Genomic DNA, 18,756 nt, shown 5'->3' on the forward strand with positions numbered 1-18,756 from the left:
GTGTATGTCCACCACGAGGACTAAATTTCTTTTCAAATATTTGATGCTAATATTAGCAATGGCTCAGCCACTTAGTAGTACAGTATAGTAGTATTCTTCTTTACTTGTAAGTGAGAGGTCTTAAGTTCGATTCTCGCCAAAGATGAATTTGAACCACATTATTGCTAGCCCTATTGTAAAGATAAGCCCACCCCCTCCATCTAGTGTAGATAATATTGTTTGTTTAAAAAAAAAAAAAATATTAGCAGTGGCTCCATGGGCAAAGAAATGAGCAAGAGAACAGTGACAACACTAGTAAGTTTCAAAAATATAAGAGGAAACTAGGATGATCAAATGTTGGAATAGCTGCGAGTTTAACAAGGCCCCGGACAGCAAAGAATGCAAGGTAGTTTTTCTTTTCAAATATTTGATGCTAATTTCACAGGGGAGTTTAACAAGGCCCCGGGGCCCGGACAAAACTTTAACTTCCCTTGAAACTTGTAGGGAAGTTTTCCTTACGACCAAGGTCTAAACCTCCCAAAACATCCCAACCCGAACCCCAAAACACGGAAGCCAAAAAACGAAAGAAAAGTCACCTAAATACCTCCTTAGTTGTTAAAGAAAGTTAAAGAACGTCTATAGGTAACTTGACAGTTTCTTAAGTCCCTATTGGTAAGATTCTAACGTTAACCGCTATAACGATATTGGACACCCGAGATGATTTCCTTGCAGCTGCTATTGATGTTGAGGCAGATGAAAAACCTATGAGCTGGGATAATTTGCTCACGGTCAGATATGTTCTGTTTGTTTCCTATCGGCTTTTGCTCGTGGTGTGCGCCTTTGAGACCTTCACTGATAACCGGAAGGGAAGAAGCGTAGTTGTGAACGAAGGTGGTGGTGTGGGAATGATTCTTGTTGATCCATTTCTTGAAGATGTCGGCTTTCGGTTTGTCATCCCAGGCACTCTAATTGGTCAAGAAGAAGCACAGGAGCTTAAAGCATACATGATGACAGAAAAGTGAGTTGTTCAGCCCTTGCTTGCTCAAATGTCAAATGTCTGTCAATCGAAGAAACAACAGTTAATTAGAAAAGCAAATACGTAACTGAGAGTTATAGTTATCAAACAAGTCAGTGTTACTAAGCTTATGGTGAAGTTTTACATCGATTAGAAATTTTGTAGTATTGTTATTACAGGAATCCGTTGCTAGAATCTCCCCGACGATAACAGTTCAGCAAACTAAACCTGCACCAGAAATGGCAGTGTTCTCATCCATGGGGCCAAATATCACAACGCCAGACATTATCACAAAGTAAGTTCTATGAAACGTTATTTTCTCTTCTCAAATACCCAAAACTACTTACAAGAATTTGGGGGGGGGGGGTGTTGTTGGTGGAGAGAGTGGGGGCTGTGTAGGGGCGATGGGTTTAAAAGGCAATCATCAGTGCATCTTGTGTAGGAGTAAATGAACAAATGACTTCGAACAAATAATTAACCGTGCAAATTCCTATTGCAGCCAGATATTACAGGATCAGGGGTGAATGTTTTAGCAGCATGGTCTCTGGTGGTAACCGCTGTCAATTATAACAAAATTTCCGGCACCTCGATATCTTGCTCGCATGTATCTACACTTGCAGCAATTTTTAAATCATACCAACCGTCCTGGAGTCCAGCAGCCATAAGAGCAGCTCCAGCATGGGAGTTTGCTCGGGGGACAGGCCAGGACAAAATGGCCCGAGAGCCCGGCCTACACACTCTAGCGAGGGGAGCCCGAGGGACAGTGGAGGCCTGAGCACTAAGCCTGTGAGGAATTGCTAGCCCGTGAGCTCGAAGTGGATCTGACGCAGGGCTGATGTCATCCAGGCGTCAGCCCAATTTTTTATTTATTTCTGTCAGGCGCGTGCACCTCACCCTCGCATGGGGGCACGTCACTCGACACGATTTCAGGCGCCTGGGGCGTGCGGCACAGTTTCAAAAAGTTATCGTTGGGAAGCCACGTGGCTTCCCATGGTCCCTTGGATCTCAACGGCTATATAATGTGGACCGTCTGATTTGCAACGGTAAAAAAACTAAAAAATCTTATTTAATATCAACCGTCTGAGATCAACAATTGATATTATTCTCCTTTATAAATAATAAAAAAAAAAAGAAAAATAGTTTTAAAATTCAAAAATGTTACCGTTGTGCCACATGGCACAATCTGGAGTGTTGGAATTCAATTTTTTTTTTAAAATCCAACTGCATAGATTAATTAGTTGAATAAAAAAAGTATAAAAAATTGTAAAAAATGAATAAAAATCTGAAAAAAATTGTTTTTACTTTTCTATAAATACATTCTCATTATCATCTACCTTACATCACAATTTCATATTTTCTCAACTACTTTCAACCACATTTCTATCTTTTCTCTCAAAGTTTCAATCCAATTTTTTTCAACAAAATGACTACTGATGCAGTTATGAATTGGACGCTTCTTGAAGATGTTGCGTTGTGTACTAGCTGGGTTGAAGTTACTCATAGTTCGCTTATGGGTAGTGAGATGCAGTTGCAAGAAATGTGGAGTCTTATTCATACTGATCATCTTGAGAAAATGGGTGGGAAAAGAACCAAAGAATCGATGTCCAGTCATTGGAAATTACTTAGCCAATCGTTTAGTACGTGGAGAGACGTCTTGGCACAAACTAGTACTAATCTTCGAAGTGGGGAAAATTACGCGGATTAGGTAACAATATATTATTTATTTGTTTGTACTATACCCAAATTTACATTATAATTATTTGTTTGTATTATTTATTTGTTACCTACTTTCATTACAATTATTTCTTATCCCGCATTGTGTAGCAACTTCAAGCACAAGCTTGGTATGATGCCAAAACCAAAACCAAAAATAAATCATTCAACCGGTAGGAATGTTGGAATATTGTCAAAGATTGTCCTAAATTCAAAGTTGCGCATGTCGGTCCAGAAGTTTTCATGAACAGCACCCCTCTACACTCTATACCTGATCATGCCTCGCATGTTCATGAAGATGAAGCAGAAGAAGTGCCCGAAATGCCCCCCTGAACAAGCGTCGGGATCGACCCGTTATCCAATTAGTCCTCAAGGTAAGAAGGCTTCAAAGAGAAAAGGGAGTGCTTCGAAGAATGATTGTGCAAAGTACATGGAAGAACTTGCTTGCCAAGGTGAATTGACTTTGGCACGGGAAATGGCGAAATTTGAGGCTCATAAGGCTAGAGAGGAGGCAAATGCTGCAGCTGTTGAGAGAGCATTTCAAGCTAATGAGAGAGAAAGAGAGCTACTTAGGCAAGAAAGGGAACATGTTAGAAAGAAAGAATGACTCAACGAGATCGTGACATTATGAAGATACCTTTAGAAGGGAAGTCTCTAAATTTTAAATATTTTTGGAAGTCGGAGAAAGCAGAAGTGGTGCAAAGGAGGTGTGCAAAGAGAAGCGACAGCAAGATGAGATGGTCCTAGCACAACAAAAGAAGATTATCCTAGCACCAGAAATTGGTTAAGTAATGATGAATAGAGTACTTTTTGTAATCGGAGCCCATAATTTTCCAATCACTTTGGGTTGTAATTTCTTATTTATTGAATAAAGTACTTTATGTTGTTTCCAATTTATTGATTTTAGTACTTTATTTAAACTAAGAGAATATTTATTTAATTTGGTAATTTATTTATACTAAGATAATCTTTATTCAAAAGACATTTAAACACACCAAATAAAATTACATAAACATACCAAATAATAAAAAACTCACTAAATGAACTAAAAGAAACACACGAAATAAAATTAAATAAACATACCAAATAAAATTAAATAAACATAGCAAAAAAAAAAAAAAAAAAAAAAACAAACACACTAAATGAACTTAAGTATTTTGAGCTTGTTTCAATTCCCACTAGTGCTCTATCAAATCAATTTGCCGGACATTGTGCATATATGGCCTTTGAAGTGCAATATATCGTTGAATGATCAATTCATTGTAACGTCCATCTCTTTCTAATGGCTCATGTTGCACGGGTTTTTTGGTGGTGGCATGAGCACAATATATACGTGTTCTTGAATTGTTCATCATGTCTGGCTCATATTCATCAACGACATCATAATCGTACTCATTTTTCACAATCATGTTGTGAAGACTGATGCATGTCATCATGATGGGTCGAAGCGACTCTACATCAAACAATTTGGCAACACCCCTGACGATCGCCCATCGAGCTTGAAGGATACCAAAACAACACTCCATATCCTTCCTGCACCCCTCTTGATAGCTTGCAAAGTGTTTTTCCTTTGCACTTCGCGAACGTGGCACTGTTTTGACAAATGTTGACCACCTTGGGTAAATGCCGTCTGCTAGGCAGTATGGCCTGTCGTACATACGTCCGTTGACGCAGTATGTACTTTTGGTGCCTTTCCTTGCAGGACATCGTTAAACACTGGGGATTGGGCAAGGACGTTGAGGTCATTTTGAGCTCCTAGAACCTCGAAAAAGGCGTGCCAAATCCATGTATCAAAAGATGCCACCGCCTAAAAAATGATACTTTTTGCTCTTTTTCTGTCCCCATAAGCGCCTTGCCATGCACTTGGACAATTTTTCCATGTCTAGTGCATACAATCGATGTTTCCAATCATCCTAGGAAAACCTCGCATCTCGCCCTTCTTCAGAAGCCTTTGCAAATCCATGTTAGTAGGTTTCCGGAGGTACTCTGTGGTGTAGATAGATTCGATTGCTCCGCAAAACCTCATCAGGGACTCAAGAATGGTTGATTTTCCCATCCTCGTTATCTCATCCACTTGGTCTGCAGATGCTCCATATGCAAGCATCTGCAAGGCAGCATTACTTTTTTGCTGAGGAAGGAGACCTATAGCACCAAAAGCATCATTCTTTTGCACAAAGTAAGAATCATGGTTGCAAACAGCAATCATGATTTTGTTGAACAAGTGTCGTTCCATTCTAAAACGACGTCTAAAGTACGTATAAGGGAATGCACTATTACGGACAAAATAATCGTCCAAGAGTTTCGTACCTCGTAGTTGCCTGCTTCTATCAAGGTTTCCGAAACGGCTGGGCCTGCAGATCTGACCCACAGCTTGGATGACTCGACGGGAATGTGAGGCTTTGCCCATTCTTGCTTCGTCATCTCTCCTTCTACACTCCTCATCATCTTCCTTTTCATTTTGGGCCACCTGGAGATTGAACATTCCTTCTGATTGGTTAAACAATTCTTCCTCTTGCTGATCAATTTCCCACAACATCCTTGAAGAAGAAGACATTGTAAAAATGAAGCAGAAACTATGATTAATGATAGAGATTTTGGTGAAAAAGGAAGTAGAAACTATGAATAATGATAGAGATCTTGAGAAAATTGGTGTGAGATTTGTGAGGATGGATGGCGAATTATATGGAGGATTCAGAAAGGATTAGGTTGTAGATAATGCCATGTGGCATGCCGTCATTTGTTAAAAATTTGATGGAAATCTATCCTCAAAGATTGTAAACAGATTATGACACGTGACGCAATGTGATTGGTTAATAATCTTATCGGAAATCCATCACCAATAATTGTATTTTCGGATAATGACACGTGGCGCAACGAGTACGATTAAAAATCTTATCGGAAATCCATCACCAATAATTATCTTTTCGGATTTTATGACACGTGGCGCAATGAGAACGATTAAAAATCTTATTCGAAATTACAAATAAAATTAGTTTGTATTATTTTATAACCTTTCGAATAATGACACATGGCGCAACGAGAACGATTAAAAATCTTATCCGGAATTACAAATAAAATTATTTTGTATTATTTTATAAATAAGAAAAATACTAATATTTTATTACCTATTGCCAGGGTTATTAAAGTGCAACGGTGGAGATGCAAGAGGCGGTTACTGTTCATTAAGGCAGTTATTGTTCACTGGGTGGATAACATAATGTAGTGCCTGGGGGGAGGGTTCCCATGCTGGAACTGCTCAATGTCTGCAATAATTGACAACAAGTTACTACAGTTAAAATTTGTTTCCATTGTAAGACCAACTCCAACCCAAGTACTAAAACCTATTTTTCCCTTTCTATTCCCCCCAACCTATTCCAACCTAGCTTAAAAATTGGACCTAAAACCTAAAACCTAAAAAAAAGCCAGATTTAGGCCAGAATTAGTGGTCGAGCCCCCAACCACATGGGCGTGTCTCCCACTTGTTTGGTTGATCAACGGCTCACATTCAAATGGGCTGTTGGTTATCCAACAGTCCACATTTAATTTAGTTAATATGTTTGTTTTATATTTATAAATTTATTGAATCCAACGGCTGAGATGGAATATGGTCAAATCTAACGATAAAAAAAAAGATATAAATGCCCAAATTTAAATTCAATGGTTAAAATAATTATAAATAATTATTTAACTCAAAATTCACCAAAAAACTCTATAAATACCTATATATTTGTTGAAACATCCACACAAAACTCACTTTTCTCCTACAATTCTTCCAATTTTTCTTTCTACCATCTTCCAAAACCATGTGTTTGCTCATGTGTCTTGTGTTTATACATCTCTATCATGTGTTTCATATTCTTCTATAGTGTTTCATGAGTTTCATGTGTCGGTTTAGTGATTTTTAAATGTTTATTGGAATTTAAATATTTTTAAGTTAAATGTTCATAAAATTAATTTAGGATAGTCTACATAATTTTTTTTAAAGTTAAATTAAAAAAAAAAAGCCTAAATTCATTCTTTAATAATCTGGAGCTAAAAAATATATTTATAAAATAATAAGAGCATAAAAGCTGTTACTGGATTCAAACTTAAATTTTATAGACTAAAAATTTTAAGTTTTAGGCTAAGGATTGAAGATAGTCTAAAAGTAGCCTAACAAATTTTAATTTCTGGTCACTGAAGTATTGATTTTCTTTGTCACATCAACCGTCATAGATAATAACAAGTGTCGTTGGAAGAGATACAAATGGAACCCCTACCACTCCTTTCAATTATGGATCTGGACACATTAACCCAGCTGCAGCAATTAATCCTCGATTAGCATATGCCCTTGATTCCCATGATGTTATCAAATTTCTCTGCAGCACAGGGGCTGCCTCTTTGCAAATGAAAATCCTCACAGGAAGTCTAGTTTACTGCCCGAAGACTGCTACCCCCTCTTACAATTCTAACTACCTTCGATCGGTGTGTCAAAATTGAGTGGAAGGCTTTCTGTTCATCGAACTGTTACTTATTATGGTAGAGGTTCAACAGTCTTTGTTGAAAATGTGGATTATCCAGCAGGTGTAAATGTTACAATTACCAAGTGAACTCAAGTTTACAAGCTACGGGGAAAATATGTGGTTCGGGGTAGATTTCACTCCTACCAAGAATAGTAATGGAAGCTTTGTGTTTGGAGCTTTGATGTGGAGTAACGGAATTCAAAAGGTCAGGAGTCCGATCGGTCTCAATGTCATTTCATTGTAGGAACAAGAGTTCCGCATCATTTCAGATATTAAATCACAGACGAAGTTTTCAACTTTTGAGTGTCCCATCCAATGATACAAGAGTAATTTATCAAACTTTTTGTTGCTCTAACTTGCATATCTATGGTTACGGATGCGGAGTACATACCTTCATATATCTATGGTAGGCATGCCCAACTCATAATAATATCGCCTTATTTTCGTAACTGGTATTCTGAAATCGCTGATAGCCAACACTGCAAGAGCAAGAAAGTTAAGCATCCCATTAGCTTCATAAATTAATAATTGAGAAGATCACTTATTATTGTTCTTCATTCCTGGTATTTTCATCTTCTAGGTAGGGTGGGCGAAGGACACAATCCTTAAAAAGTTCTAAAAATTAAAGATTTTGTCTATGACACATTCATAAGAAAATCTTAACAATAATTAATTCCAACAATAATAAGAATGTAAGATCCAAAACCTAACGATGTATACTCAGTTTATCATAATATTAGGGGTCATGAAATTTCAGTTGAAATCGTTATGTAGGTACAACTTAGAAAACTGTTCAATAATTGAATTGAGAGTGTTCTCATTTCACGTTCACGAAGAAATACACTGCCAATGAAGAGGCACTGCAATGGTACAACATGGATAATCAACAAAGTATCTCAACTTTCTAACAAGTAAAGAAGTGGATCAGATGACCAAATACAATAGAAAACAACATTGTCAACTCCAATGTGCCAATGTGAGAATGGCAACTAGGTTGGGAAAACAAAGTTCAAAATAGCAAGAAGAAGTTGGGCAATCAACTAGTGTCCAAAATTAATCGGAACCATGGCATGCCTCTTGAACGAGACAGTCTTGTATAGAGCAAGCGCATGCGACAACCCTACCAAGAATCACTCCCGAGTGGGGGCAATGAAAGTTTCCTGTTGTACATAAAAAAAAGAAAAGAAAAAGAAAGTTTTCTGACTCGATGAACGAACCACTACCACAAGCAAAGATAAAGTATCGCCAACGAGTTCACGTCATTTGTAAATTTTTCTCCTTTCAAAAGAAACATAACCTTTCTTTTGGACAAGAACATAACTTTATTAAATCAGAAGCTTCTGTCAACAAAAGTGGACAGAGTGACGTAACACAATTACATACTGAGAATACCAAGTGACTCCAAAATTAATAGGAAAAAAGAAAAAAAAACAGCTTTAAAGCATCTCAAAGAAATGACAAATTTTAAACATAAAATTTGAATTTGACAGCCTATATTGTATTTTGACATCTTTCAAAATTTTACTCTCTACCCGGTATATCAAATTAAATACTATTTTATTACACTATTTTCTTTCTTTTTATTTTATTAAACTATTATTTTATTCCCCTCTGTCTAGACTTGTCCTATCATCTTCGTCACCATCGAGTCCTTTCTCTCATCCACCTTCTTCACCTCCTCTCCCTTCTAGTCATTCACCATCTTCGTCCTCGAAGTCTTTGAGACGCCTTTCGTCGAACACCTTCAGTGCAGCAACTCGGCCCACCCACCCATCATCAAAACCCTCAATCTGAACCTCCTGATCGACGACCCATAACGCAATTTGTTCAGATCCAACGGCGGGGACACTGTCGTTGCTAGGTTTGTGCTGTTTTTCCCAAATTACTCCACCTTTTTGGGGAAGCCAGGGTTTTACATCAACACCCTGCATATTGCTACTCAAAACTACTATCCATCCACCACTTGCAACTAAATACCCAAATGGCAAAAACCCAGTAACTACCAAATATCTCACTTTTTTTACCTTTCCGTTGAATTTACGAGTAATGAATTTTCCCAACCTACCCCACTCCTCTGAATTTACTCCTCCCCCACTTTCCCATCAATTCAATGCTTCACATGGCCGCGGCATGTGGAACCCATTTGGGATTCACATGATCATCGACTTCTCGCTTTCTCTGATGAGATCGTTCCAGATTTGTGTGAATGATCGGATGATAACATCGTGATGGGATGCAGAGTTGAGCTCCAGAAAGTAGCTGAGCAGCTCCTGCAGATGGTCCTTCGAGTAAATTGCTATAAAGGAAGGGGCTGGGGAAGATGTTGCTCTTAGCGGTGGCGAAGCAGGCGGTGAAGATGGGGTATGGCAGAGTGGACAAGTTGCGCTTCTCAGGTTCGAGTAAGAGAGGAGAGTTGCATTTGCATATCTGATAAAAAAAATTAATAAAAAAAATATTTGACACTACTGTTAAATTTGACAGTGACAGCAAAAGAGAGAGTTGCTATTCCATGTCATGCCACATCAGATTTGGCTTCTCGATTGGAAAACAGTACAATTGTCTTTTTATTTTTATTTTTATTATTACTATTATTGTTGAGTTAGACATTGAAGATGCTCTAAACAAAAACATCACACTATAATTACCCTGATTGTAATCATCAACAAAGAGCTACTCCTCATTCCAAATAATTGGCAAGAAATTAAGGACATTTTTTTCAACTTTCCACTCCACATCTTCACTTTTCTCAAATATCACCCTATTTCCTTCCTTCTGAATAAGTGTTGCGGAACCAAAGTGAAGGCTTTCCTAAATCAATGGGTGCTTTAGTCTTTTAATCTCTCGGGTTTTAGTATTTAAATATTTAGATTTTGTTTTTTGGTGAAGAAATATTTAGATTTTTAGTCGTTTGATTTCCTATTTATACGAGGATTAAGATTATTTCCAGTTTGATTAGGATTAGATTTAGTTTCCTATCCTATTTTGGATTCGGATTTCTTTCCTAAAATAAGTTTACTTTCCCGTGCTCATTAGGTTGAAGAAGATGTTGACCCTATACCCTTTGTCTACCAACACACGGTTGACTAAGGCATTAGAGATTTGTTTATGACCAATGCATCGTCGTGAGGGGAGTAGACACCTTCCACATCCCAATATGAGAACATTAGGATGTTAGAATTGATGGGAAAGGTTTGTTAATGGTCGCCATCATCTTGAGCTTATTGCATGCGGCTTTTCTTTATTTCCTAGTTTTTCCCATGTGTTCCTTCTCCTGTAGATCCAGTTAACGTTGAGTATAGGACTTTCCACCGAACCTTGGTTTTCAGAAGATTTTGGTGTCTTTGTGGACTTCTTGCGTGATGCTTTTGGAGTGGGGTGGCGACACTTTGCACCAAAGCCCAGAACATTGGTTCTTGCTTGGGTCTGAACATGATATCTTCCACAACTTGCACCCGTCTCTCAAGGTCAGTGATCCTTCCTCATTGTTTGGTTATTGATGTCATGCGAAGCATGTCGACTGAAGCATATACTTGCGACAAACTTTGCCAAATTTTGTCCATGGCGAGAATGTCCCCGTCTTCAAAGAAGGTGTCACGTCCAGTGGTGGTGCAGGTGTAGCATGTCTGTCAAAGCCTCAAGCAGTGGACAAGAGAATAGATATGTAGTATAAGACTCAAGTAGTAGGTAAGAGAATATGTATGCTATTGTGTTACATGAGATGAATCCTAAAAGGTTGTATTTATACCAATCGAAGACAGGATGTTTTAGGATAGTAGAATCCTTACTAAATTGAGAGAATACTAGAGGATATATATGAATAGATACTGAGTCTAATTACTTGCGACGCACGCCAATCTTTAGATTGTAAGAACTCCAAGATTATCAGAAACATGTTGATTCCTTGTTGAATTAGGTTTTCGTATAATTGTGGAACAAGCATGGTCAATCTTAGCAAAGTCATTGGACTTTGCCCATAGATTCTAGAATAGGATGATGGTGGCTTCGCTACTTCGTTTATTCCACTACACAGCGAGGCAGTTGAGTTCATGAACGAACTTTACACTATCCATGTCTTGTTTTAAAACTCTTCATCTCTTAAATTATTATAATAGTAGTTTCAAATTCTTCTCTCTCCCTAATAATAGTAATTTTTTTTTTAAAGGCTAAAGCCACATGCCCATAGAAGGGGATTGTGGGGTGGGGGTGGTTTTACTAATGAACTCTGATGCCTAAGTCAACTTTCCTGAAAAGATAGTGACATTTAGGGTTGAGTTATAAAGAGTTAACTTCAACTTATATGACAAGTGTACAATGAGGGGGTATTTATAGGAGCATGGCCAACCACATAGGAGGAGAATTCCACACCACATGTTGACCTCCAATTGTCCAAGTTATGTCATCCGATGGGTGGAGTTGTACTTGTGCAATGATAGTCCCAAGGATAATCCTTGAGGATATTATTAAAGTTAATTAATAATATCCCAAGACTTATCTTAGAAATTTCTTGATTGGATGTGATCGGGCTTCCTTGAGTAAAGTAATATTTCTTCAATTGAGAAAGCTTAAAAGGTAGGAATTAGTTATTAATTCTATCTTTAATTCACTTGCCTTGTCTCTTTGCCATGGGCAGGCGGATATTGGAGAAGTTGTACTTAGCGACTCAGGTTTTCTTGGTGATTGAATTGCACGTGAAACGAATGTGGACCTCGCCAATTAAAGATGACATTCTTGTTAATTGTGGATAAAAGTTCACGTGTCGGCTCCAAAATTTTCCAAATTCTTTTTTATTCTACACAATGACACGAGTACTGACTCATTATCAAAATGGCCAACCCTAATGTCGTCCCAAGTCTCTGAAGTTATAGAAGTAAGATTTTTTCACACGAAGTCAGCATACACAAAATTGTTCCTCAAGTTAACCCATCTCCTGCAATTGTTATTTTCTTCTCAATTGACCCGGTCTTTCAGTCCATTTCGCAGGGACTAATTTGCATGTGCAGAGTTGATGCTCTTAGAAATGCAAGCCTAAGTGACATTTCATTATATTTTTTAAATAGTCTCTCTCTTCCCCCCCCCCCAAAAAAAAAAAAAAAGTAATAGATTGGGTGCTTTTTATTTTATTTTATTTTATTTTTGTGGTCAATTATCAAATAGTTGGTTGTGCTAAACTTAAGTACACATCACTTGCATTATCACAGACTAAAAGCAACGAACCTTTTTTTCGTTTCGTGTTCAACTAAATCACATTTTGCCGCGGCTGCCACACATTCAACTAACGAACCATTCTTTTGAAATGTCGCACAGCAGATATCACTACAAGAAACTCTTGCATTATTTGCTACTGGGGATATGGCAAGTTTTGGTCATTGAAAACGAGTATTTGTAATCGAGCCTACACAGTTTTTAGGACACATCTACTTACGTGGTACATGAATGAGAAAGAATGAGGATAAAACGAAATGAGAAATGAATGAGAATGAGAAAAACAACCATTCTTTATGTTAATGGGATATCTTCAACTTACTCAAATCCTATGCGACCCACCAACTTTTTCATTTATTTGGTTGTTAGTAAACACGTGAGCGGAATGATACCCATTCCTTGCTAGTTAACATGCTCTTAAACTGTTGCTAAAAATAGGTTTTAAGGATGAAGCTTATAGGCATGCCTGAGTATGCATGGTTCTCTTAAAGGTTTTTTCTTTTTTCTTTTCGTTATAGTGTTTTTTGTCATTCGTGACTAATTTGCGAGCTGTATCCTTCCGGGAAATGGAAAAAAAAGAAGAGAAAAAGTGAGATTGAATTTGCATGCTGCTGTTAGGAAAATAATAGCTTTATGTGCAAGTAATTAATTGGTTTGGTGACTGTTTTCTTCTTCAAATTATTGCGTTCCGGGTTCAAACTTTTCTTATTTTCTTAGTGTAAATTAGAAAAACTTTACATAGTTGTATTCGTCATTCGTCCTTCTATATATTGTTAGGAATGTAGATCAATTTTGTCGTTGTAATATGGCGTTTGCGTAGTTGGGTTTAAACTCTCTCACGTTGTTAATATGACGTTGATATTCAATTGCAATATCATGTTTATGTCGTTCGAGTCGCTCTATGTATTAATGAAATTGGGATATGCGCAGCCCATGCCATGTGTACAACACATATGCACATGAGAGAAAAGCTCTTGGGTGCAATCCAGATTGGGCTGAAAGCTGTGGACCCTCAACATTGATAATTCTAATAAATTCATGAATGTTGTAAACTTTCCTAATTTAAGTGTGATTGCGAAAGGACTTGTTCCTAGGGGATGAAGGATTTCTTCTCTCCCTTATTACTATCAATAAAGGCACTATGTAGGGAGGAATAACACACACATTCCCCTACATTCTACAAAGACATCTCTCTCCACAATCTCTCCTTGCCGCCGACCCTTTTCCCTTAGTCAGGTAAAATAGGCTATAACATGTTATCAGCACGCTCTTTTCGCTGCGCTTAGGAATCTGACGTGGAAGCTTTCTGCATCAAACCAGTTCATCCATATCATCACAAAATCAGGTTCTTCCAAACATAACGGTTTTTATCTCGATATTTTTGCAGCCTTGATAGCATGAACATTCACCATAATGCATGACCCAACTTTATGTTTTTCGAATTTTAGAATCTACATAAATTGTCTATGCATTATATTCATAATTGTTGAATTATGTGAATTTGATATTGCCATGAATTGCATCAAATATATGTTCATTCATTCAAATTATATATGCATTGAATTGAATTGAAAAAAAAAGAAAGGAAAAAGAAAAGAAATAAAAAAACGCTAGGGTTCTTCAAATGCATGACCTCGAGCCGCTCGCCCAGCATGCAGCCTGTGTGGCTGAGTCGTGCCGAGCTGCGAGACCCCAAGTCGGAGCTGAGGGCTCCAAGTTTGAAAACTCAGAAATCTCGTCACCTTCCATGGCGTCTCCACCGTTGCAAGTTGGCCTGCAGCCAATCCTCACCCACATGTCAACGTTTTTGACGACCTGCAGCTCGTCCCCGACAACTATTAATCAAGATTCACTCGAATCTCATCGAAATTTTTGAAAATCCAATTCAAATTTTTTCTAGGGTTTGGTTGTTAGAACATTGAGATTTCTCTATCTCTATTCATATTCGTGGTCCCCATTGACCCACGAACTTGCCTTTAGCATTGTTATCCCAAACCACGACCACTTGAAGTGGTGGCGTATGTCTTCTTCCCCAGCGAGCGCACTCAGCTATGGCTGGGGTGTTTTTGGTCCCAACCCATGCCCAATTTGGGCTTTGACATCTTGGTCTACATTTTTTTTCTTTCTTTGGGCTTGCCTGTAGCGGTCCAAACCATTAGTTCGGCCCGTACAAAAAAAAAAGGATTTTCTTCACTGGGCTCGCCTGAACCGACCTAGTCCAAAATATGACAACAACCTAGGTTTTATGGTGTCCCCAATGCATCGGATATGTGCCCTGTAATGGGCACTCCTTTGCCTTTTTTTTTTTTCTCTCTTGCCTTGGTCCTGCAACTCACCTGAGACAATTCTAGCCCAATCTGGGCCTGGACTTCACATCAGAGATTTACTCAGCCCACCCATGGCTTTAAATTTGGTCCAAAGTCCAAATAATTAATTCAATTATAATTATAGACCTGAAGTTCTATTTGCATATTTCCTTGTTGCATATTTCTGTATATATATTTGCTTTATCTACAGGAACATATGAACCTGAAGTTTATAATTATTTCAAAACCTGAAGTTTTCCTTAAAATTCTCACCCATGAAAACCCGAAGTTTTTCATGCAAATTTTAACCAATACATGTCTATTAGAACCCGAATTTTCTACTCCTATGTGAATGGATTGATAGTTTTTCTCCATTGCATTAACCACATCTTGTCCATCTATTTTGTGATAGGAACATGTCGAATTTGAACAAACTCGACTTCACTGCTTTGGAGGTCTCTGGAATGAACTACCTCAAGTGGGTCCACGATGTGAAGCTCAACCTCACTGCAAAAAATTTGCGTCTCGCCATTGAAGATGAGACGGACAATTCGGTTGGCAAAGCTAAAAAAGCCACTGCCATGATCTTTATTTGAAGACTTATTCATGATGCCCTGCAAACTGAGTACCTTGCTGAGGAGGATTCATGAGCACTATGGGTCGCTTTGGCCGATCGTTTTGATCACAAAAAAGGACATCTTCTTGCCTGAAGCAAGACATGACTAGCATCATTTGCGCTTCCAAAACTTTAAGTTTGTGAATGAATCTGTGAATGAATATAATGATGAAGTTTGTCGAATTTGATCACTTCTTAAGTTTTGTAATGAAACTTTGACTGAAAAGGATCTTCTGGAGAAGACCTATTTGACCTTCTCTACTACTAATATTGTCCTGCATCAATAATATAGAGCTCAGAAGTTCACTAAGTTTTCAGATTTGATCTTTGTTTTACTTCTTGCTGAAAAGGAGAATTAGCTATTGATGAAGAATCATCAAACTTGACCTATTGGGGCGAATACTGTGCCTGAAGCACACTATAGCACAAACCAACGCCCAAAACGCCAAAAGAGGCATGGTATAGGCCACCAGAAGCCACCTCGTAAAGATCAACAGAGCCAAGGCCTATCTAAAGGAGGAAATCGAGCCTAGAAGCGCCTTAACATTGCTCCTAAGGCCCTAAACTTCAAGAATAAGGGCAAAGCACTTGAAACCATGGATGTGGATATGTGCTATCGTTGTGGTTCAAAGAACCATTGGTCCTGTGTTTGCCGAGATCCTCACAAGGTTGTAGCTGAATATCATTCTTGTTGTAAGAAGTTTGAATCAAACTTTATGCAAGTGGACGAACTAGATAGTACTAAGATGGAGGTTTCTGACTTTCAAGAGGCTGTTATCCTTATGGAAGATTAGAATCTTAGACATAAATGATTTTTTTAGCTGAATTAGACATTGGGGCCGAACTCCCATTTATTTTTTGGTTAATTTTTGAACAATTTTCCTTTATGTTTGGATTATTTGTTGGTGATTTTTTTTTGGATATTAAGTTTTTAATTAATTTCCGTCCTTGAATACTTAAAATTATTTTGAATGGATATTTGTTTTTTAGAACTTTTATGCATGTGACCAATTCAAATTAATTTTTCATTCTAGGTATGACTAGTGGGGAAGTTAGTTGTCTGGCAGACAATGCAACCATGCACACCGTTTTGCATGAACGCATCTATTTCACTAACTTTATACCTAAGAATGCACCTTTGACAACCCTCTTAGGCCCATCCAACCTGATCGAAGGATACGGTAAGGCACGTATAATGTTGTCCAATGGTACAATTTTGACCATGGATGAGGTACTTTATTCTCTGCATTTCAGAAGAATGTTGTTGAATTTTAAGTATATTAGAGATAACAATTACCAAGTTGAAACCCATGTAGAAAATAGAGTTGAATTTATGTGCATAACTTCCTACGAATATGGCCAGAAGCGTATTCTAGAGAAGATGGAGCGTATTCCGTTGTCTGTATACTACGACCATAGGCCTTATAAAAAACCATTATGTGGCCAGCCTTACCTCTGGGACCACACAAAATTACACTTTGGCATAATCGTTTGGGATATCCTAGATGAATAGTGATGCGTCGTATCCTCAAATCATCACACGGGCATCCACTAACTCGAAGTTTAGGTTCGATTTAAGGAATCGCATGTCAAACATGTTTTATAGGAAAACTTATTACTAGGCCTTCTTATGACGAGATTCGATCGAATCCTCCTATTTTTCTACAACGGATTCAGGGGAAATTTGTGGACCAATTCACCCTCTATGCGGACCATTTAGATATTTTATGGTTTTGGTTAAAGCTTCCACATGCTGGTCACACATGTGCTTGTTGTCCACAAGGAACACTGCATTCTTGAAACTATTGGCTCAGGTTATCAAGCTTAGGGCTCACTATCCTGATTATTCGATCAAATCTATTCAGTTGAATAATGCTGGAGAATTCACATCTAAAACTTTGATGACTATTGCATATTGGTTAGGGTTAAAGTTGAACATCTTGTACCCCATGTTCACACCCAGAATGACCTAGCAGAGGCGTTCACTGAGCACTTACAAATGATTGCTCAATCGTTGGTCATACATACTAAGCTCCCGATTGCTGCTTGGGGCCATGCAATATTGCACGCAGCCATATGGTCCGCCTGAGGCCTGTTGCGACCTAACCTTATAGCACATTTCAGTTGATTATCGGATACAAACCTAACATATCGCATCTGCGCATTTTTGGTTATGCAGTCTATGTGCCGATTTTGCCACCCTTACGTACAAAAATAAGGCCTCAGTGAAGGATGAGAATCTATGTTGGATATGATTCTCCTTCGATCATTTGTTACTTAGAACTTTTGACAGGCGATCTATTTACCGCTCGTTTTGCGGATTATTATTTCTATAAGACAGTCTTCCTATTGTTAGGAGGAGATAAGAACGTCAACGTTCTTGATAAATGACGTAATTATCGTGGATGACTCCCACTTTGTCTCATTTAGATCCTCACACCACTCAGCCTTAAACTGAAGTGCAACGCATATTAGACCTTTAGAGCATAGCTCAGAGCATGTCATATGCTTTCATCGATCTAGCATGAATGCCAAGATCACATATTCCAGCTGTGAATGTGCCTGCAAAGATGGATGTACCAAATGTATGACATACTTCCCTCCTATGGTCGTTTGATCGCTAGACGCAAAACGACCCACCTTAAAAAGTTAAAATATTAAAATGCTATTTCCCCAACCACTATTATTCCCAAAATAACTTTAACATATGCATACATATGAAATTATAAAACATCATATAATTTTCATAATGCATCATAGACGTGGTATTTCAACTGGCTCTCATGCCAGGGTGCTGTTGATTCATTCGAAGTGTTCTAAAATGCACACGTCAATGAAACAGCAAAAAAAAAAGAAAGGATTGTTTGATTTGCTTAAAGATTTCGTAGGTGAGTTTTGTGCTTCTCAACATATGTTGGCCAAATTCAAATAAGCAATAAAAATAAGGATATGTTGCCCAAATCCTTTTTGCTGATCTTGAAGTCACAAGTAAGCAAATTCAATTGCAAAACACAGAGGTATCTAAATTCTAAAGGAAAACTTCGATGACATATATACAATGCAGCAAATGCAAAAGATCCACATATAAAATTATTCCTTTACCTCTTCAATAGAAACATAATCTTCTACATTTTCCATAGAAGTGTCATCTTCTACTTCTTCAACGAAAAAGTCATCTTCTAAATCCTTTTTTTTTTTTTTTTTTTTTTTTTTGTTTTGTTTTGTTTTGTTTTGTTTTGCTTTCTCTAGATAAAAAGATGAGTTAGGGCTTAAAATAAACTGAACATGCAACCCAACCTTTTTTTTTAACTCAAAAGAGAATAATTAATGTCCTTATCAGTTATTTTACAAATGAACTAATTTATAATTAAATTTTTTTTATTAAAGGTGAATGAAAAAAATAAGACAATGAGATGAGAATAA

The 18,756-nt window shown here is 37.7% G+C and overlaps 1 long non-coding RNA gene and 1 pseudogene across 1 annotated transcript; both read left to right on the forward strand.

Annotated features, from left to right (window-relative positions):
- The first annotated feature begins 325 nt into the window (after nucleotides 1-325).
- LOC125470284 lies at nucleotides 326-7,453 on the forward strand (annotated as a pseudogene).
- Nucleotides 7,454-8,412: 959 nt separating this feature from the next.
- Nucleotides 8,413-11,046, forward strand: LOC125470442. Its single transcript, XR_007252696.1, has 2 exons — nucleotides 8,413-9,602; nucleotides 9,691-11,046. It is a non-coding gene; the product is annotated as an uncharacterized LOC125470442 (long non-coding RNA).
- Nucleotides 11,047-18,756: the final 7,710 nt, after the last annotated feature.

Source organism: the organism of the source record quoted next, unplaced genomic scaffold (assembly GCF_019419815.1).
Source record: "Pyrus x bretschneideri cultivar Hongxiangsu unplaced genomic scaffold, Pyrus_bretschneideri_v1 Contig5, whole genome shotgun sequence".
Lineage (NCBI taxonomy): Eukaryota > Viridiplantae > Streptophyta > Magnoliopsida > Rosales > Rosaceae > Pyrus > Pyrus x bretschneideri.